We start from the raw sequence: 18335 nt of genomic DNA, 5'->3' as shown, positions 1-18335 counted from the left end.
TGACAATTGTTCCAAAACAACAATAGTCAGCTAAGATTAGTGTGGTGAATATCCAAATAAACTATGCTCTCTGGTGGTGGAAATGAAGTAGGAATAAATGTTAGGCAGATAATTAAAGTATATTCAACATAAAAGTATACTAAGCTTGTTGGACAAGGCAATATGAGCATACTTGTAAATCACCTGGCATAGTGCCTGAAACACAGGAGGTGCTCAAAAAACAGAAAACTGAAACCACTGTATTCTCCTCAAACATATTGGGCTTCTACTATGTTTTACGTACCCTGCAATGCACTAGGAATATAAGGGTATTGGACACATTTGCTGACATTAGTCTGCATAACCAGGAGAACCAGAAAATGCAGTACATAAATAAAACATGCAAATAAGTCAACAGGGTTACTCACAAATTAATATTGCAAGTGCTCTGCTACAGGGAAATCCATATTGAAATGAAACAACTCTAGTTATAGATTTGGATGGGAGAATGGGAGGCAAGCTGGAATTACATTGGATTAAATGCAATAGTGGAGTAATTTATTTTCAAAATATGAGTTGTCATTAGGTAAGGGAGAAATAGAAATAGGATTTACCAGGGCATATCCTACATAATAAAAGCCTAATTTGCAAATTGACCAAACAGCTGAACAACCAGTGGAAAGACCAGTCACTATGACATGCACTGACCACCAGGAGGAAAATGCTCAATGCAGGAGCTTCCCCCAGCTCACAGGCCCCAGACTAGCCAAGGTGGGTACCAGTCGCCCCACAGATTGGCCCTGATTGTTGGCCTAGGGACCTACCCATGCATAAATTTCATGCACCAGACCTCTAGTACATATATAAATAGGAGCATACCAGGAGAGAGAAGCAATTGTAAATGGACTGGTTTCAGTTTTCCATTGCATCTGTGGGTGGCAGAGAATAATTTCAGTGTCTATGGATGAGATTCTTACTTTTAAACTGTACAGTAGTATATGCTGCATGATTTTTGAAACACCTGTTATTTTCCTGTCATTACCTGGGGCTAGTCCCAATTGCAGAAGGAATGATAGAATCTTGGCTTCAGCCTCATTTTTGCCTGCTGAATAATCATAGTTGAAGGAAATTTGGTCCCCTCTTCAGGCTTCAAGGCTTAAGCCTTGATTTTTGGCTAATCCTATCAAATAAAATAGAAACATGCAAATTGACCGTATCTTCCCTATGCCCACCAGCCACACCCGCCAGCCAATCAGGAGTGAGTATGCAAATTAACCCAACTAAGATGGCTGGGGCCTTGGAGCGAGCAGGAGGCTTGGGTTTCTTCGGCAATGGACGAAGCCAAGTTTCCCGCCTGCTCTGGCAGGCCCTGGCCTCTGCTCGAGGCTACAAAGTTTCAATTATAGAAGATAAATAAATCTCAGATACCAGGACCTCCACTTCTGTTGCATGGGGACATAGCCGGCCCATAAACCACCACAGGCCCCTCACCCAGGCTGTCCCTCTGATCACTCTGCCCTTCATTGTGGGAAGGGAGGTGACCAGTGGTGGTGGCAGGGAGGAGGTTCAGGGGGGGCCGGTAAGCACTAAGCTAGCCAAAGCAGGTGCCAGTGGGAGCCCTCCTATCACCTGCAAGTTGCCCAAGGGAACCATCACCCTGATCTGGGACACCCTTTAGGGCAAACCAGCTGGCCCCCATCCATGCACAAAACTTCTATTCTATCTAATAAAAGAGTAATATGCAAATTTACTGTCACTCCAACACAGAAGATGGCTACCCTCATGTGGTCAAAGATGGTTTACCCACACGTGGACACAAGATGGCTACCACAAGATGGCCAGCAGGGGAGGGTAGTTGTGAGAGACCAGGCCAGCAGAGGAGGAATGTTGGGAGCAACTGAGCCTGCAGGGAAGGGCAGTTTGGGGCAATCAGGCTGGCAGGGGAGCAGTTAGGCATCAATTAGGCTGCCAGGTGTGTGATTAGGGGTGATCAGGCTGGCAGGCAGAAGCAGTTAGGGGCAATCAAGAAGGCAAGCAGGCGAGCAGTTGGGAGCCAGCAGTCCTGGATTTTAAGAGGGATGTCTGACCTCCTATTTAGGCCCGGGCCTAAACAGGCAGTTGGACATCCCTCAAGGGGTCCCATATTGAAGAGGGTTTAGGCTGGGCTGAGGGACATACCCTACCATGCACGAATTTCGTGCACTGGGCCTCTAGTATATATATATATGATGGGTGATTTACTATGTTTATGTTCAACTCTCCAGCGAAGTAATTGTCTTACTCTTGGGTTGTAGAAATTTTTCATAGTTCTTCATAAAGCCAAATTCAGTCCTGGGCAAGTAAACCCTTTCTTCTCAAAGGGGTACAACCATAGTGTTTTAATTTTCTCCAATCTCTGCTTTTGACCATCCTTTTTAAAATCCCTTTATAAATTTCCTTTATAAATTTTTGGAAACTTTTTGTCTTAAGAAGTTAATAGAAATTGAATCAGTTTAATATGGAAATTTCTTACCCAATTCAATACTCAGCTCCTCTTCTCCTTCTCTAAAGTTCAGGGAGAAACACAGAGTTAAAAAGACATGTGAATTTGCTTTGCTTTCATCATAATTTCCTCTTACATATGCTTTCAACCTTTAGTACATTTAGGATTCAGGGTATGGGTTATAAAAACAGAGCAAAATTCTTACCTAATTTGTACCTCTTGGCTGTCAATACTTACTGTGATGATACCCTCTAAGCGTCATATGGCTAAACATTTGAGTTCTTGCTGCACACATGTATGAGTTTTAGGAAAAACCTCACGTGAGGGTCTTCCCCATTTCATAGGCTATTAGTTACTCTAGATTCACCTCTTCGCACCTTCAACTTTTGTGATCTGTCTACTCCAAAGTCCTCTCTTAGTAGCCAGATTTCTTTTTTTTTTCTTTATTTTATTTCATTTTTTTCTTTATTGATTAAGGTATTACATATGTGTCCTTATCCCGTCCATTGCCCCAAACTGCCCTTCTCCCTCTTATGCCCTTAACACTAACTTCTACAGTGGTCCATTGTATTATTTGGCATTCTCTAGAGAAACAGAATACATATATAACCTATTATAAAATATGAATTATTATAAAGAATTGACACTCATGTTTTAAAGACTTAAAAATCCCAGGATGTGCATTGACAAATTGCAGACCCAGGAAAGTTGATGGTATAATTCCAGTCAAGTCTGAGTCTCAAGGCAGGAGAAGATCAATGTCCCAGCTTAAGACAGTCTGGTTGAAAAGTTTTCTCTTTCTGAGCCTTTTTGTTCTAATCAGGTTCAAATGATTACATGAGGAACACTTAAATTAGGATATTAAAGAGAGACATATGTTTTAAACAGGAAGGCAACATTACATTCAAAGAAAGAAAGGTTTCTCTACTTTGTTTGAGCCATTTGTAGTTTTTCATAGTGGCAAAGGCTTTTGGATTTCAAGTATTATGTAGAAATTGAGATAAAGACCACAGAGGAATTTTGGCTTCATAAAATAAATCAACATCCATTTATGGCTCCTCTTTCATTTCTATATTTCCCAGACATTTTAAACAGAACAAACATGCCTTGGGGTTTTCCTTAAAATTATTTTGAAAATGTGTTTCAGTTATGACCCAGCAGTATGAAATAGAGTTATTTTTATAACATAATGCATAAAATAATTTCTTGGTTTTCTTTATAAGTGGATAGGAGGTAGGATATGTGGAGTTTTTATATTGGAGGAATTCAAACTACTAAGGAAAAATTATGTTTAAAAATGTAATCACATAATATTGACTCAAAGTATATTTATCATGGATGATTATGGAATTATATTTGGAAAATAAATAAAAGAGACTAAGGTTCAAATGAAACAGAAACCCATTCAAGTGGCAAACCCAAGAAATTCTACCACTGAGAAAATAAAAATCAATTTCATAGAAGTGCAAACTACAAAAACTGAACTCATATTAAGTTGCCTGTAATCATTAAGTAAATTTAATTTATAGTTAGGGAATTCTCACAAAAAGATAGAGATAAATCTCCAGATATATTAGTACATGTGCGTGTATGTATGTATGCTAGAAGTCCAGTGCACAAAATTTGTGCATGGGTAGTGTCCCTGGCCGTAGATCAGGGATTTTCTGCGTGGTCACTGGCAGGGTGAATGGGGAGCCTTAGCTTGCAATTTCCTTGGCTGGCCTAGGGCCTGTGGGCTGGAGGAAGCTCCTGCATTGGTGTCTGCCCCTGGTGGTCAGTGCATATCATAAAAACTGGCCATTCCCCTGTTATTCTGATGTTTGGTTGATTTGCATATTAGAATTTATTATATAGGATATATTTGTGTATTTGTGTGTGTGTGTGTGTGTGTGTGTGTGTGTGTGTGTGTGTGTGTAAATATATATATAACTATGGGACATCACTAAATTTTTTTGTAAAGTATAATTAATATTCTGAGAGAGAAAATAAAATAGAATCATATAATAAGCTCAATAGAAACTGAAAAAGACCTAAAAGTGGGGGATAAATAAACAATAAGGTAGATTTTAATCCAAAAATATCAAAGATCATTTAAAATATGAATGTTCTAAATATACCAATTAAAATACAGAGACTGGCAGAAAATAAAGACTATAGAGATAGCAATTTAGAGTAAAGGCTGAGGTAGATTAAAAACAAAAAAAGATGAAATATGAACCCTATTTACACTAATCTAAAGAAAGCTATATTAATTTCAAGCAAAGCAGACTTTAGAGTAAGAAAAATTACCAGAGATAAAGGGGGGCATAAAATCATGATAAAATGGTTCATTCTCTAAGAATACATAAAAGTTCTAACAACAGAGTGTCAAAATGCAGGACACAAAAACTGATAACACTGCAAGAATAAATTGACAAATCCATTATTATTGTTTGAGACTTTGATACCTCTCTCAATAATTGATAGATTAAGCAGGTAGAAAATCGGTAAGTATATAGTTGACCTGAGCAGCAGCATCAATCAATTTCATCTAATTGACATTGATAGACTACTTTATCCAACAGCAGAATACACATTATTATCAACCTCACATTGAATGTTCACCAAGATAGACCACAACTGGGCTACAAAACACACATCAAGAAATCGAAAAGAATAGAAATCATGCATAGTACGTTCCCAGACCAAAATTAAATGAAACTAGAAATCAATTATAGAAAGATAGCTGGAAAATCCCCAAATATCTGGAGAAGAAAGAACACACTTCTAAATAACAAATGGATCATAGAGGCCTCAAGAGAAATTAAATATTTTGAATTTATTGAAAATCAAAACACAATTGATCCAACAGAATAGGATGCATCGAAAGCAGTGAATAGAAGGAAATTGAGAGTATATAATGCATACATTAAAAAAAGTTGGAGGATCTAAAATTAAACTTCTACTTAGAGAAAATAGATAAAGAAGAACAGTTTAAGCCGGGACAAATAAAATATATATACATTTTTATATATTTTACATTTATATATATTTATATATTTATATTTACATTTGTATATATATAAAGCTGCTCTAGCCGGCTTGGCTCAGTGTTTAGAGAATTAGCCCGCTGACTAAAGAGTCCCAGGTTTGATTCTGGCCAAGGGCACATGCCTGCATTGCTGATTCGATCCCCAGTAGGGGGTGTGCAGGAGGCAGCAGATCCATGATTCTCTCTCATCATTGATGTTTCTATCTCTCTCTCCTCTTCTTTCCTCTTTGAAATCAATAAAAAAAAATATATATATATACTTTAAAAAAAAGCAAAGCTGAAAATCAGACACATTTTCTCTAATCTGGGCCAATTTAATAGTTTCTGACAGTTTTGAAATAGGCTGTATGAGAGTCAGATATTTCTTTTTCCTCTAGCTAAGAGAGCTGGAGAAAAACTAGAGTTCATAGAGTGTGCTTGGACAAAGCAGGACTCTCTAAAATGTCAGGAACTTAAGAATGGACTCTGATGGCTTCTCAGATGCTAGTTTCAATTCCATTTTGAGGTTCTACTGAATATATCCTCTTGGATTCCTTAACATTGATGTCATTCCCTGTGGAAACTTCCAGAATTTTACTTAAATCTATTCAGGTCAATTTGTATTATTTATAAATAAGGGATGGCACAACTATAGTTAAGCAGCACATATGTTAAAAATATTCATCTAGAACCTTATCTTCATTTTTTAAATAATTGCCAGAGGATATACAGCAAATGAATTTAGGTTACTGAGCATCACCAATGCTCATATCCTTTTTCTTATTTTTAAACCAAATGCTCATATTATTTTTAAAAATCACACACTCACCGAAGCCGGTTTGGCTCACTGGAAGAGCGTAGGCCTGGGGACTGAAAGGTCCAGGGTTCGATTCCGGTCAAGGGCATGCACATTGGTTGCGGGCACATCCCCATTGGGGGGTGTGCAGGAGGCAGCTGGTCAATGTTTCTCTCTCATCGATGTTTCTAACTCTCTATCCCTCTCAATTTCTCTCTGTGTAAAATCACTAAAATATATTTAAAAATAAATAAATAAAAAATCATACACTCAATTTGAAAATAGGCATGTAGATTTGGATATATATTTAAGTGATGTTATTTATTGAAAGGAAAGCATGGATCAAATTTATTTTTCCTGATATTTGTTATTAGACAACCACTAAGCAATACAGTGAAATTCAGAAAGAAATTTAACTGGAATTTCAGAAAACTATATTGATAGATAATGTAATATGCTCTCTTTGCATATGCTAAAGATTTTACAGACTAAATCATTTCAATTTATTTTTTGGTGCTGCTCTTGACTACATTTATTTTTGCATATGATCATTTGTAAAATTATACACAGCAACATATAAATAAGTAAATCCTCCATGCATTTTATTTTGTAACTTTTGAAACTTAAAGTCCTTTGTTATTCTCTGAAATTCTTAATTTGATGTCTTTTGTATAAAATCTTTAGAATTCTATGATGGAATCATTGTAAAAGTCAAGTACAAAGGACAATACATGCTAAGGACAACCTATATCTTCAAATAACACCTTCCACTAAGTGTACAGAGGTTTCAGAGCCTTAAAAGTTATTACCATGACATATTCTTGATTACTTTTGTTTAAAAAAAAAAAAAAAAAAAAAAAAAGCTTTGAGAGCATCCCATTTAGTGTTTTGGCCAACTCATTTGATTAGCTCAGAGTTAATCAGCTCTATCTTCATTCTTTTACTAAGGTAAAATTGTTTTTGAAGTTCCTTTTCTATAAACGACATTGGTATCAATGGCAGTTCATTTTCTCTTGGGATGCTTTTGCAATTTTGCTGTGCTAAATGCTTTCACTAAGCACTTAGTGAAGGCTGAGGTCACCTCTCTTGTTAAAGAAGAAAAATTACAACCCTTTAACTCAAAGTTTCCCAAAGTGCAGTGTAAATCGTAATTAAAGCCCAGAATTCATTCTTTAAATGACATAAAAGTTTTACCTTTGCTATCCATCCCTATTGTTTAGTTAGGTAAATATGAATTTGAAGCGATATATTATAACCCAAAGGACATTCATTTTATCCCATAATATCTTATAAAACACGGTGACACAGTAAGAGAAATAATATTTCCTTGTGCTGTTTGGAGACAATACCATGTTCCCCGTGAACATATATTCTGTGAAAGTAATTGTAAACTCATTTCCAGTGTGAGAATTTTCAGTAATTAATAGTTTAGTGCTAAGTAGGAAAGCTAATTCCATTGTTGTAGCTCCCAATAGCAGAGCTGCAATTATAGGTGATTAAAATATTCCTTTAACTTATGAAATCTATGTCCTGCTTAATTTTCCACGTGCATGAGTTATATTCAAGTTTCTGTTTCTAAATTTATATATTGATCTAATCATACTTTAACTTTTGCATTTTGGGGGATGAGTTTTATGTTCTGTAGCTTCATGTCATAGTAATCTATAATAATAAAAATGGAATATGCTAATTAGACCGGATGACCTTCCAGATGAAGCCAGGGCTGGGAGGAAAGCCCAGGTCCAGGGTGCCAGAGGGAGGCCAGTGCAGGCAGCTGGGGGAAGGAAGGCGAACTCTTGCATGAATTTTGTGCATGGGGCCTCCAGTGATTAAGTAAGATGCTGTGAGACAACTTGGCTTTGCAGTAAATAACAAGTAATGAGTTAGTTCCATTCACCCTTACTGTAGCACCTATAGGTACTAGCACACTTAGTGATTAAGACTGCTCTTTTTTGGCAAGAAAGTGAGTCTTTACAAAGTGAAAATAGTGAAAAATAATGTCTTCTGAGAGTTGAAGTTCAACCATTATTACAGTAATACCACATTAAACATTTATATGTTTAAAAATAAATAATATTTCAGGCAACAGCTGTGGACTCTTACTTGTTAGAAGTAATTAACATATAAAAATAATAAAATATTACTCTACCATAAAAACGAGGAAAATTTTACCCTTTGGGACAGCATAACTGGACCTGAAGTATATTATGCTAATAGAAATAAGCTAGTCAGAGAAAGACAAATACCATATGACTTCACTCATATGTGGAATTTAATGAACAAAACTGAACTACCAAGCAAAATAAAGATAGACTCATAGATAGACAGCAGACAGCGCTAGTGGTGGTGATGGATTAGGAGGGTTGAGGGAATGAGAAAAACAACAACAATAACAACAACACAAGAGTGAGAACTCAAGGTCATGGACAACAGTGTAGCAATGGCAGGGGATGGTGGAAGAAGGCATAGAGGGCATAAATGGTGATAGAAAAAATAAAATATTCCATGGAAAGGGAGATTCATTGAACCAGAAAATCATAGAAAGATATACTAAATCAAATAAGAGGGATCTTAAAATGGAAATTTGACCTATAGACTTAAGCGACTTGGTCTCATTAACTAACCCAAGATGATTGACATCAAACACAGAAACAATCTAATTCCGTTTACTCAATTCCATATGTGCCAAGCAAGGTATTGCTTTTCCCAGGGAGACAATGGGTTAGTCATATGCATGCGAGTATTTCTGTGCCAGGGGGAACTGCTTCTCATTTTTAAGAAATGGCATTTTTATTTTCCAAATTTCTCTCTTGAAATTTATCGATTTGATTTGCTTTCTTTATGATGACAGTGACAGTTTTGATGTCATGAAAAATATGTTATCAATAAATCAAGGAATCAAGTGCAAAGTAAATAATCTCTGAAGAAAGTACATTTTTCAATTAAGATGAATTCATAAGTTCTAGGTGCTCTGTGAGAATTATGGTGCTGTGGTATTGATATTTCTAAAAGTGTGATCTTTTCTTGATTTGGCATTATCATCAACAATGTCTTCTTACATAAAGACCTGTAGACATTCTAAATAAGATTCTTCATTAAAAAGGTATATTTTTATATTTTGAGTTGAATTTGCAGTCTTATTAAATTTGCAGTCCTATCTAAATGTCACAGCCGGTTCTCATTTAGCACTCAGGAAACCTGACCTTGGCATTTTTAAATGTAAATGAGTGTGTGTGTGTGTGTGTGTGTGTGTGTGTGTGTGTGTGTGTTTATTAATCTGAAATAGTAGACACAAAGTAAATACAAGCTTGAGGTCAAACTGAATATGCTTAGGTATGATGAATATATAGTTATTTGACTTCCTGGGATTGCTATTATGTTCTTCTATTTAGTATATACACTTTTCTGACCGAGCTTGCTAAGATTTGATTTTATCAAATTGACAAGTAATAGATTTAATTTTGTATATGACTTTTATAACTATCCACTTACAAATTTCACTTTGTTAGCTTATTTATTTTTCAGCCTATTTCCAAAATGGAAGGGCGCTGTTACATATACTGTGTATTAAAATAGTAGATTTAGATAAAACAAATAAACAAAAAACCACAAGCTAGAAAGGTCATTGAGCAACAGGGCTACTTCACATGGTTTTTGATTGTGTTCTTATCAGGGCCCTTAAGTGAATCTGAGCCTAGTCATCTTCTCACACAGGCCAGCGTGTTCTCTCCAGTGGCAAAGTGGAGAAACAAAAAAAAGCATTGATTTTTTTCCCCCAGGATCATAGAGGGATCACTACTTAGCCATGGTTTTTATAGTTTTTCCCAAAGTCACACAAAACTCTATTTTAACAAAGGTCACCTACTATTTCTGTTAGTGGTTCTCTTGTGGAATTAAAGATAAGAACTTTTGGCATCATGTAAAGAATACAATTCCTAAAGGTGGGCAGAATCTGCACATGTATTTCCTCTGAGCCTCACTTTCTTTCTTCATGGATTGAAATGGTATAGTGACACATGTATCATTGTGTGATTAAATTGAATCCTATATAATAAAAGGCTAATATGCTAATTAACAAAATGGTGGAACGCCTGGTCACTATGATGTGCACTGACCACGATGGGGGTAGACACTCAATGCAGGAGCTGCCCCCTGGTGGTCAGTGCACTCCCACAGGAGTTGCACTACTGAACCAGAAGTTGGGCTCATGGCTGGCGAGCACAGCAGTAGTGGTGGGAACTTCTCCTGCCTCCGTGACAGCGCTAAGGATGTCCAACTGATGGCGTAGGCTTGCTCTAGGACATCCCCTGAGGGCTCCCGGACTGCAATAGGGCATAGGCCAGGCTGAGGGAGCCCCTGAGTGCACGGATTTTTTGTACCAGGTCTCTAGTAAGGTAATAAAATGTATTTTACATTAAGCTCCTTGCATACAGTAGATCGGTAGATCTCAACCTTTCTAATGCTGCAACCCTTTAATATAGTTCCTCATGTTGTGATCCTCAAGCATAAAATTATTTTTGCTATTTCATAACTGTAATTTTGCTACTGTTATGAATCATAATATAAATATCTGTGATGGTCTTAGGTGACCTTGCTAGCGTTGTCAACATGTGGGTTGCGACCCAGAGGTTGAGAACCACTGCTATGGAGTGGCTGTCATAGGCAGCCATCTTGTGAGGGTGTAATGGTCAATTTGCATATTACCTATTTATTATATAGGATACTAGAAATCTGGCACACAAAATGTGTGCACTTGGGGGCATCCCTCAGCATGGCATGTGCCCTTTTGCAGTCTGGGACCCCTTGATGGATGTCTGTCTCCTGGGATCAGGCCTAAGCTGAGAGTCAGACATCCCTCTCTTGCAATCCTGGATGTCTCTCTCCTTACCACTCAGCTCACTGCTCCTTAGTGCTGCTGCGAAGACAGGAGAGGCTCCCATCACCACCATTGTGCTCACCAGCAGTAAGCCCAGCTTCTGGCTGAGTGGCCACTCTCCCTGTGGGAACACACTGACACCAGAGGGCAGCTCCTGCATTGATTGTCTGCCCCTGGTGGTCAGTGAGCATCATAGTCACCAATCATCCAAGTTATTCTGCCATAGCAGTTGGTTATGCTTTTATTATATAGACTAGAGGCCCGATGCACAAAATTTGTGCAAGGGTGGGCCTTCACAGCCCCAGCTGCCTTGGCCCTTGCAGGCCCGGCCATCTCAGCTGCTGCCTTGTGGCCCCGGCTGCCTTGGCTGCTACCTCATGGCCTCAGCTGCCTTGGCCAGCCCTCATAGCCCTGGCTTGATCCAGAAAGTCATCCAGAAGGTAATCTGAACAGCCATTCTGCTGTTCGGCCTGCTTTTATTATTATATACTAGAGGCCTGGTGCACAAAATTCAGGCATGGGGCGGGGTTTCCTCAGCCTGGCCTGTACCCTCTCCAATCCAGGACCCCTTGGGGGATGTCTGACTGCTGGTTTCACCCTGATTCCTGGGGGATTTGGGCCTAACCAGCAGATATCTGACTGCTCTTTATCAAAGAAGTTCACAATCCGGGACTACTGGTTCCTAACTGCTCGCATGTCTGCTGGCCTGATCAACCCTAATCATCTCTGCCTGCCAACCTGATTGACCCTGACTGCCTCTGCCTTCTGGCCTGATTGCCCCCTAACTGTTCCCCTGCCAGCCTGATTGCCCCTTAACTGCCCTCCCCTGCTGGCCTATTTGCCCTCTAACTGCTCCCTCCTGCCAGCCTGATCACCCCTAACCACATTGCCTTGGCTCCTGCCACCTTGGCTTTGTCCGGAAGGACTCTGGAAGATGTCTGGTCTAATTAGCATATTACCCTTTTATTAGTATAGATGTGTGTGTATGTGTTTTTTTTAAGTTGTATTTTTCCTATAATTTATTTCTATTTTTACTATCTTTAAATGAAATCTTTCACTTTTGATGGTTTGAAAAGAAGATTTTTTTTCAATAAAAATGCCTTAAACATACAAATTAAAGTAGATACATTCATAGGCATGTATCTCCAACTTTGTTGCTCAGAAGTAAGTCTGTTACTGTAAGTCATATGACCATATCTTAAGCTCATGGGATGTGGGTGTAAATTTCTATCACAAGGAGAGGCAGCACATCTTTTGAACAGTTTCTTCAGTCTAAGTGGAAGAATAAAATAATAACATAGACAATTCTGTTTGAATGTGCTTAAAGAAACTTGTTAGTTGCAGACATATAACATGTGTGTATAGGTGTGTAAAAAATGGTAAATATAGGAATAGTGGAAAGAGAGACATTATATGTGCATAGGTGATTAAAAATAAAAAATTGAATGATTTTTCCCCTCATCATTATTCACTTTAAGGAGGACAACTACATTTGTTAACTTAAGTAATAATTTTTTTTCAGATAAATAACAGTAATGGATCACTTTAATAGTTTTCATTGCTAATTCAAATCTTGTTTCTGAATACAGTTCTGGATTTTCTTGGTTGTAGAAGAAGAGGGATTTCCAAAAATAAATAAACACTTCTTATTAAGGTTTAAAATGCTTTTACTTCTTAAGTAGCCATAGTATTTTTACATTTTTCTTAAAGAAGCAAAAGGATTTATAGAATTAAAATGACTTTTGATATTCTGACTAATCCCATATTTGGGAGTATAATTTTATATGCATATGTATTTCAAAGTTTGAACAGGAGGGGATTTTAATCATTCTTTATTGCCTGTGGAGTTTATCTGAATGTGTATCTATTTTTAAAGTTTACCCTCTGATAAGCTCAGTTAGACCCTTTCAAAGATAAAAATGTAGCATAAGTTAATGCAAAAGTTTCAGAATACAGTTTGCTTCAATGAACTAAAATTTCAAGTGATTCTGAAACTCTTAAATTCCATCAAATCTCACTTTATTGGCTTCATTTTTGCATTTTAATTCAAAGGTAGTTGTGAATATAAATTCCCTGAATTTATTTGAGTGAAATCTTAAAACATATTGACATTAAAATGTGCAAATCTAGTTATATTATACTAGAGGCCTGGTGCACAAAACTTGTGCATGGAGGGAGTCCCCTCAGCCCAGCCTGCACCTTCTTCAATTCAGGACACCTTGGGGGATGTCTGACTGCCAGTTTAGACCCAATTCCTGTGATCGAGCCTAAACTGGCAATCGGACATCCCTCTCACAATCTTGGACCGCTGGCTCCTAATCGTTCACCTGCCTGCCTGGTCGACCCTAACTGCCCCCATCTTTCACCTTAGTTGGCCCTAACTACTCCACTATATGCTGGCTTGGTTGCCCCCAACTGCCCCCCATGCCATCCTGGTCACCCCTCACTAATCCTTCCACCAGCCTGGTTGCTCCATGCAGCCTGCTGTTCAGTCGTTTGGTCATCCCTCACTAACATATATATATATATATATATATATATATATATATATATATATATATATATAATATATATAAATAGATAAGATATCACAAAGATAAGTACTATCTGTAACATGTTTTAGGATATTCAGTATCATTGAATTTGAATTTGACAATATTAAAATTACCTCCAAATATTGGGTCGGCAGCTAAGTAATTGCGGATTTTTTAAAGAAAATCAAAGACAATTTTTTCATGGAACTAAATAACTTTATTCTGTAATGTATTGCCCATTTTGATCAATGACCTTTTGCCATCTTTCAGGCAGCATCATAATCCCACGTTCAAAAAACTTCTGGTTTTTATTAGCAAAAAACTGAATCAGGTACGATTTGACATCATCATCATTATTGAAATTTTTACCATTCAAGGAGTTTTGTAAAGATCGAAACAAAAAGTAATCAGATGGTGCAAGGTCAGGACTATATGGTGGATGTGGCAAAACATCCCAACCAAGCTCCATTAATTTTTGCCGAGTGACCAAAGATGTGTGTGGCCTTGCATTGTCATGATGGAATACAACACCTTTTCGATTTGTCAATTCGGGCCGCTTTTCTTCAACTGCATTGTTTAATTTCGTTAGTTGTTCAATGTAGACATCAGAATTGATCGTTCGGTTGGGTGGTAAGAGTTCAAAGTAGATAATTCCTTTGTAATCCCACCAAACTGATAACAAAACCTTCTTTTGATGAATATCAGCTTTTGATGTTGTTTGAGTTGGTTCACCTGGCCTGCTCCACGATCTTTTCCGCTTGATATTGTTGTAAACAACCCATTTTTCATCGCCAGTTATCAGTCGTTTTAAAAATGGATCATTTTCATTACGTTTCTTTAGCAAATCGCAGCTGCTAATGCGTTGCGTTAACTGTGATTCTTTAATTTCGTGAGGAACCCATGTATCGAGTTTTAAAACACAGCCAAGTTGTTTTAAGTGATTTTCAATGCATGTATGTGATACATGAAGCTTCTCTGCAATCTCACGTGTTGTACTGTGACAGTCCAAATTGATTATTGCTTTGATTAGGGCGTCATCAACTTCAACTGGACGACCAGAGCGTTTTTCATCTTTGAGTGAAAAATCACCAGAACGAAATTTGGCAAACCAATTTTGACACTGCCGTTCTTTTAAGGCTTCGTCACCATAAACAGCACATAACTTTTTATGAGCTTGCGATGCGTTTTTCCCTTTGAGGAAATAAAAAAGCAAAATATGACGAAAATGTTCCTTTTGATTTTCCATTTTTTAACGAACGCCAAACGAAAACTACAAAACAGATCAAAAAACGTTTTTTACTGATTAACAGCTGAATAGCCAACTATCAAATAACAAAATGTGTTTTACATTTGTACTACGTCTGCAAACCTAAAAATTCAACTGAAGCCATATATGTGTGAAACCCGCAATTACTTAGCTGCCGACCCAATAGGTAGAACACTTATCATCATGCATTACCAATTTCTTTTTTCTTTTTTTTTTCTTCTTTTTTTTTTTTTTTTACAAATATGGTATTAAAACAATTACTTCACTCAGATTGCTTCAGGAGCAAGTAATCTGTTAACCCCAATACTTTGAGTAGATCAGGCTAGCAAACATTCTGATGCATTTTTATGTATTTCTGCTAGGCCAAGTAGGAGACAGTGACTTGAATAGACTTGCCTACAATGTAGACTCATCTCTCTCTTGAAGGTTCTGGCCCAAGAATGCCATTGAAGAGGGAGGGGCTAGCAGGTCTATTTGATGTTTGTTCCAAGTTATAATATCCAACTTTACTTCAACCATAATAAAGTGAATATTTTGGAAACCATAATTATTCTATTTTACTAGTACTTATCAAATATTCAGAAATTGTAAGAATAGTAGTAGCACTCTTTATTCAAGGTAATTTTGAATCTTCTAATACCTAATTAATTTTAATTTGAATTCAATAATTCTTAAGTTACTGATGAAGCTGGGCTCCTATTGACATATTCAATTGTCCCTGTCTCTTTTCTTATGTGAAAAAAAATTATTTAAAAAAATATTTTGTGTAAATTATTGGTACTTTATCTAACCTTTATTTTTATTAAATAAATTAGCTCCTTCATTATTTTATAAATTTAAAACATTCCCCATTTTAGTATTTAAACTCATAACATTTTAATAAGCATTTTATATCACTTTTTAAGTTTAAAATTATGAGTAAGAAGGATAGGAAAGTCTTTCCTATAACAAATTAAAAAAAAAAAATCTCTCAAATAGTATCATACTGTTTTCATGGTTCATTCTATATTATTAGTTTCAAAAAGAATTCTTTTAAGTTCATGAACCTGCTGAGTATTTCTCAAATTAAAATCTTCTTTGCTAACACTGCTATTTTGGACTTCAACATATTACATAGATTTTCCCATGAAAATTATTTTGTAATATTTATAGATTTCATTAAATTATTACACTAAGGTTTATAGAAAGGGAATACAAAAATTTGACAGCCATACTCAACTTTTAACATACTCAATTTTTTCTATTATTTTTATCCTTATTCTACTTATGATGACTACCATGTAATTACATAAATTAAAACTATAAGCTATCATTTAAAAAGGTTTAGATGATTCTAATAATTCACTATGATTCAGATTGCAATAAAATTGAGGTAATTTTAAGGTAACAATTGTGTTGGATCCTTAAAAAATTATTTCATTTTCCAGGGAAAAAAACTTCTGATGATTCATTATGCAAACTACTTGAGATTACTTTCACCAAATGTCTGACATGTATATCCATAAATTCATTCCTGTTGGATTAAAAGAAAGTCAATAACAAAATAAAACAACAAAAGTGATATAGCAATATTTAAAATCAGTTCAAATATTCTGCTTTAGCTACCGATAAGGTCTGGTCATTTTCTTTCCAATAGAATTTTTATCCAAAAATAAAAATAAAAAATTGGAGAAATTGCTATTTACTACTGAAAAAAAAAAAAACAGAACTGAAAAATTCTTAAGAGAAGATTTTTATCTTTTTCCATCTTTATTGAATTGTAATTCACATATAATACTGGGTAAATTTTAGGTGGAAATTTTTTGATTTGATACATTTATATAAGTGATTACCTTTGTAGTGTTAGCTAATACCACCATCACCTCACATAATTACTTTTGGTGTAGTGAGATTATTTAAGAACTATGAGATAATTTAAGAAAAGATCTTCTATCTTCTGATGGAAATACATTAAAAAGTTAGAAGATAGATAAACAGATGGACCCACAGATGATAGACAGAAAGATATAATGGTAATGTCATTTATTAATATTTTCTTAATCAGTCTCCCTTGATATCAAGACATGTATTCATAACCATGATATATCCAGGTAAACAGAATACTGAAAACAACCTGTGTATAAGTGAAATATTTCTCTTGGCCACATTGGCATGGAGATCTTACCAAGCAATTAAAGACCTACAGATTTGGCAATGAACACCAACTGTCATTAATCTATATTAACTAAAATAAGTAATAATATTGGGAAGGAAACCTATGTCTAATTCAAGTTTGCATTAACATTTATTATATGCCAATATGTAAATTCTTAAAAGCTCTTAATGTATTTTTATTAACTTCGTTAATTATTTTTAAGATTTACTACTCATCAACCACAGACTGGGAATTCAAGCTGTTTGCCATTAAAGAAGTACAAAATGCAAATTGCATTTGTTTTTATGGAGCCTATTATGTATAAAGATAGAAATAACTGCACAAAATAACAGAATTTAAAAAAAGTGCTTAGATAGTCAACAGACTAGATTAATGACTTCCTAAATGGACATTAAAATATCTTATTTTTAATTAATGAACTCCTTCTTGATAAAGTACTTTTTTCCGTGGTGCTGGAAACATTGAAATTACAGTCAGTATTTCATGAAAATAAATTGCTGGATATTATAGACATATAAAAAGTTAGGTAAACTATAATTGTGTTTAGTTTCTTTCTTCCATTTTAGTAGAGAGCTAGCCATCCAGACGATAATCAGGGTGGCTATATAATTTATCATTCAGGATGAGGAAACATTATTTTTGAAATTTTCTTGGACTATTTTTATTTTATAATTCTAAATCGTATGAGCCAGATGGCAGCCCTGGTGAAAACTGAAAAGGCACAGAATTTCAGAGTGGAACATTTCAGAAGTCCGTGGCCATTCAAACTTTCCTTCTGCCTCCCTCTGACACACTGGGGACATTCCTCCGACACCACCGTCTCTTTGTTCTCCATGATGCTGGTTACAATTTACTTCAGAAAGACATGAAGGACTTTTCTTGACAATAGCTGCGGTGAGAGAAGATTGCACCTTTATCTGTCTTTTTTTGCAAGATAAATGGAGCAGGTGTAGTGAAATTAATGAAGCAACTGCCAAATTGTAGGGGTCACTGGTGTGTTGAAAGCTATAAATTAGCCAGGTCTTGTGGGAAATTACCCTCTACCACTATTGAGATCCTGCCATTTCTAAATTCAAGTTCTAGACAAGAGAAAAAGCAATTTAAAAGTAGGAAAGAAACGTGCAAGTTAACTTTCATTATTTGAGAATAATTCTAACTGAAACACTCCTACTGGTCGGTGTGTTTCCAAATATTAACTGCACAGTGAAACCTACAATAATAAATATAGTTAAATTT

The sequence above is a fragment of the Pipistrellus hanaki genome (genome assembly GCF_964339955.1).
Source record: "Pipistrellus hanaki genome assembly, chromosome: 2".
NCBI lineage: Eukaryota > Metazoa > Chordata > Mammalia > Chiroptera > Vespertilionidae > Pipistrellus > Pipistrellus hanaki.
The sequence above is the reverse complement of the archived record's forward strand: the minus strand, read 5'-3'. Positions refer to the sequence as shown.